The sequence below is a fragment of the Polyodon spathula genome, chromosome 4 (genome assembly GCF_017654505.1).
Source record: "Polyodon spathula isolate WHYD16114869_AA chromosome 4, ASM1765450v1, whole genome shotgun sequence".
NCBI lineage: Eukaryota > Metazoa > Chordata > Actinopteri > Acipenseriformes > Polyodontidae > Polyodon > Polyodon spathula.
The window spans coordinates 65,682,222-65,686,331 of record NC_054537.1 but is presented as its reverse complement, the minus strand read 5'-3'; the positions used below and the strand labels follow the sequence as shown (position 1 = coordinate 65,686,331).

General features: G+C 35.3%; 1 long non-coding RNA gene across 1 annotated transcript; it reads right to left on the bottom strand.

Annotated features, from left to right (window-relative positions):
• Positions 1–326: 326 nt before the first annotated feature.
• LOC121314759 lies at positions 327–3,141 on the bottom strand. The gene is made up of 3 exons (XR_005950148.1): positions 1,967–3,141; positions 930–1,460; positions 327–439 (listed from the first exon to the last, which is right to left on the bottom strand). It is a non-coding gene; the product is annotated as an uncharacterized LOC121314759 (long non-coding RNA).
• Between the last annotated feature and the right edge of the window lie 969 nt (positions 3,142–4,110).

The following is a 4,110-nucleotide window of genomic DNA, read 5'->3' as shown; positions in this document are numbered from 1 at the left end:
GGGGAAAGGAAGGGTTGTGCTCTGTCCACAAAGCTTACACAATACTGCAAAGAAACTTAATATAAAAGCATACTAAAGCAACATGAGTGGCGGATGCACCCTATAGCCTGGACGTCGGCGGTTCGAGTCTGGACAATTCCACAGCCAACCGTGGATGGGAGTTCCCAGGAGGCGGTGCTCGATTGGCTGAGCGTCAATGGTCGACCAGGGTGTCCTCGGCTCACCGCGCACCAGCGACCCCTGTAGTCTGGCCGGGCTCCTACGGGCTTGCCTGTTAGCTGGCCGGGAGCTGCGTTGTCCTCCGATGCTGTAGCTCCTGGGTGGCTGGATGATCAATCCGCAGCGTGTAAAGAAGCGGTCAGATGACGGCACACGCCTCAGAGGACAGCGTGTGTTCGTCTGTAACCTCCTGACTCAGCGCAGGGATGGTAGCGGTGAGCTGAGTCAAAATAATAATTGGGCATTTCAAATTGGGAGAAAATAACAAAAATAATTGACAAATACTAAATGTAAAAAAAAAGAAACAACTTAACTATAAAAGCACATTGAAACACAATCTAAACATAATGAAAAACGTATTAATCAATAATCTCTTACATGATTAATACCTTATGCAGAAAGCCATTACTACATTTTCAACTGTAGCTATTATTATAAGGAATAAATGATAGGTGAAAATGTGTTTCATGACACTTATCCTTTACACATCTGAAATACTGATTTAGTGGAATTCTAAATCAATTATTGAAACTGGTTGGGAGCTGCTACACTTTTTAAAAGCTATATTTAGTCACAAAACCATAAAAGTGATAATCACTAGTAAAAGCAGTCAAATTTTCCCATCTCACCTATCTATTCAAGTGCAACAAAAATACAACCACAAACATAATGACGGAAACACAACCACATTATAAAAATACTAAACCCACCAGTTGTATTTTCAGCAAACAGAGAACGTTTCTGAATTCTATTTCAGGAAGAAGATGGACCTAAGAAAGTTTCAGATGGAACCAAAGAGAGGTTATTGCTATAAAATATCTTATTAGTATTTAACAGTATCAAGCATCTTGTGACTGGTTTATATAATGTATATTGGTCACATGTAAAATTATTTGTAAATCAATTTTATTTATCTGAACAGTTTTCTCATCAGCCTTTTTCACAAATAACTGCAAAACAGAGGCTCCTTACACTACAGCTATTTTGTTGCATAGCAACTTAATGTGTATCGTTTTGAACAACTATTTTAACTAGGCTGATTGGAGGGTTTTCAAAAATTACATTATTGGTTTCTACCAGGAGGTAATAACTTTTTTAATGAGGGTAAGAAATGGGGGTTGTAGTGAATTAGTAACAGAAACAAAGTCTTAAAATCCTGTGTAAAAAACTCTAATCAACCTCTCATACCACCCAACTCCACTTTACAATTTTTATGATTCTCAACTCTGAGGGGAGCTTCTCTGTAAAACAAACAAACAAAAAAAAAGTGTAAGATGCAAAATTTAAGATTCTTATTTGCAAATACATGTTCTTCATTAAAGGTTTAGAAAAACAATTCTAGATCAGACATGAATAACCCCCCCCCCCCCCCCCCCCCCCCAAAAAAGTCCAGTCATTTAAATTTTATAGACATCCTTATCAGTTATATGGTTGTGGATATATAAGATTGCAATAATTTCTATGCACATGCCTGCATGCTGGTGTGTACCAAGTGACAACACAAATAGGATAAGAATCCTTGTTAATGTATAAATGATGAATGGGCTCATGACAGTCAGATTAGGTGCCATTTTCATTTTAATTACAGCTTTTAACTTTTAGATGATAACTTGCTGATGCATTTTATTCCAGTTACAACACAAATGTGGCCTTTTTTAAAAAATTATAGAAGGGTTATGTTTTTTTTTTTTTTTTTTTTTACATGAATTGCTAATTGCAGGAATTCAGAGCAACCTCTAAATCTTACCTGTATCAGCTCATTTGTGCATCTGGAGAAATGTACTTTGCAGTAGATTATACATGCTGATTAAACAAAGGAAGCTGGGGTAAAAGTCACGTTCTTCACAACATGCCGTTCTTGGGACTGCGTGATAACTGTGCCACAGATCAGTCTCTGAGTCAATAAAAGGGAGTTAAAGAGTAACCACTTGCAAATTGCATTTTATTCCTTATTTTTTTACTGCCCCCTTACCATTGTAGTATGTATTGTAAATTACCGGACATATTGTAAATTACATAGGCTGGATCAAACATAGTGTGTTTATAGAAGTTACAGCCTGCCCCATCACGAAGACAGCTCATTTTAATACAAGTGTTCTGTTGTTATCCTTGCTATGCACAGCTGTGTGGGAATTACTAATATAAGACACTGGCAGATCTTGCCTCCATTATACAATATGTCTAGGGCAGGAAACTAAAACCAAAGAGCAGCTCCTGAGCTTCTGAGCAAATACAGAATAGAATAAAAATCAATATTAGAGGAAACTGCAATTAAAACCACAAAATTTGTAAACACCAGAAAAAGATAAGGGAAAACAAAAAAAGCTATTTTTATGAAGTTTTTGTCTGTAGTCTAAAACGATTAAATGTGTACAATATTCTTATACAACCTTATTGACACTATTTATTTTTTTTATCACCATGGTATTGGTAGCAAATAGTTTAGGTTTTAAAGTGCTTATATAACTGAATCTTGTAATTTATTATAATATATGGCAAATGTGCAATTTAAATAGTGTTGTTATCTCTAATCATAATATAAAACTCTCAGTAACCTATTTAATAACATTTTTATAGATTTCAAATAGACCTTGTTTAACTCAAATAAAAAAAATTAGCTTTTCTGAAAATCAGACAATTGGAGAGCGGAACGCATTGCATTACTTTCATAATTCACACTGCCAGCAACAGTTATGCAAAAGGAGTTATTCAACAGTGCTCCTATATTGCCACCAAGTGGTGATAAAATAGATTAAAACAACAACAAAATCACAGGTGAAATTCTATAATATAGCAGGTTTTTTTTGTTTTTTTTAATGCTTTTTACATGTTTAGATGTATTGTTTTAAGATAGAAATCATTACATTGTCATTGTTTTGCTCCTTCCCCTATAAAAGTTTACTAATATGCATTTTCACAGTAATTTTGCAGGTTTCCCATGCTTTTCACACAATTTTACTGTGTATTTACCATAGCTTACCATTGTTTACCATTTTTTTAAATGATACTTTATAATGCTCATCTATGCTTTATCATGCTGTCACTTTTCTTTATGACACTTTATAATGCTTTTACTGTGGTGAACATTTATAAGGTGTGGTATGTGGTAAAATTATATCATGTTTAAATTAGTAATATCCCTTTAACAGCCTCAGTGGAATATCTGTTACTTGAAACAATTCTCTACAGGGCATATATCCAAATAGCTGCATTGCTGTGAAATGAAAATCCAGTCCTTGCTAGAATCTGCATATAATCAGACCAGGTTCACACATTGCATCCTGCCCAGCAATTGTCTTTATATTTGTGAAAGCAATTCCTAAATGCGAAAAGTGAGTAACTGTGTATAGAACTTCATCGAAAGCCACTGGCAATCCTTCCAAACACAAAACCATTAATGAAAATCTATTTGGAAAAATCTAGTAAAAAAGGGCTGTCTGGCTGCACACCAGATGTGAAGGCTGTGGCCAGCATTGAGCCCATAAGGCAGGAAAAGTTAATATCAGTGTTCCTGAATGACAGGTGACATTTGCATGTCCATCTCATTTCATTCGCCTTTTTCATTGACCTGTCCATGCTGGCAACTACCACTGGGAGGCCATTTGCCAGTTTTACACAAGCATTTGTGTATATATAGGTAGCAGGTTCAACGGACCACCATAAAAGGAAGGGAATACATTTTCAGTGTAATGACCAATGAAACAAGAAACAATCACTACTTTGAACTGGAAAAAAAGAATATCGCTGCATGATATTGATCTTTACAGTGCACTTAAATAAGCTCTTATGATACCATGCAATAAAGTAAAAACAGACACTTTTTTATTATATGATTTGCTGTTAAATGGTGTATATTTTGAGTAGGGCTTCTGATTTTTGGTTTTAACTGAT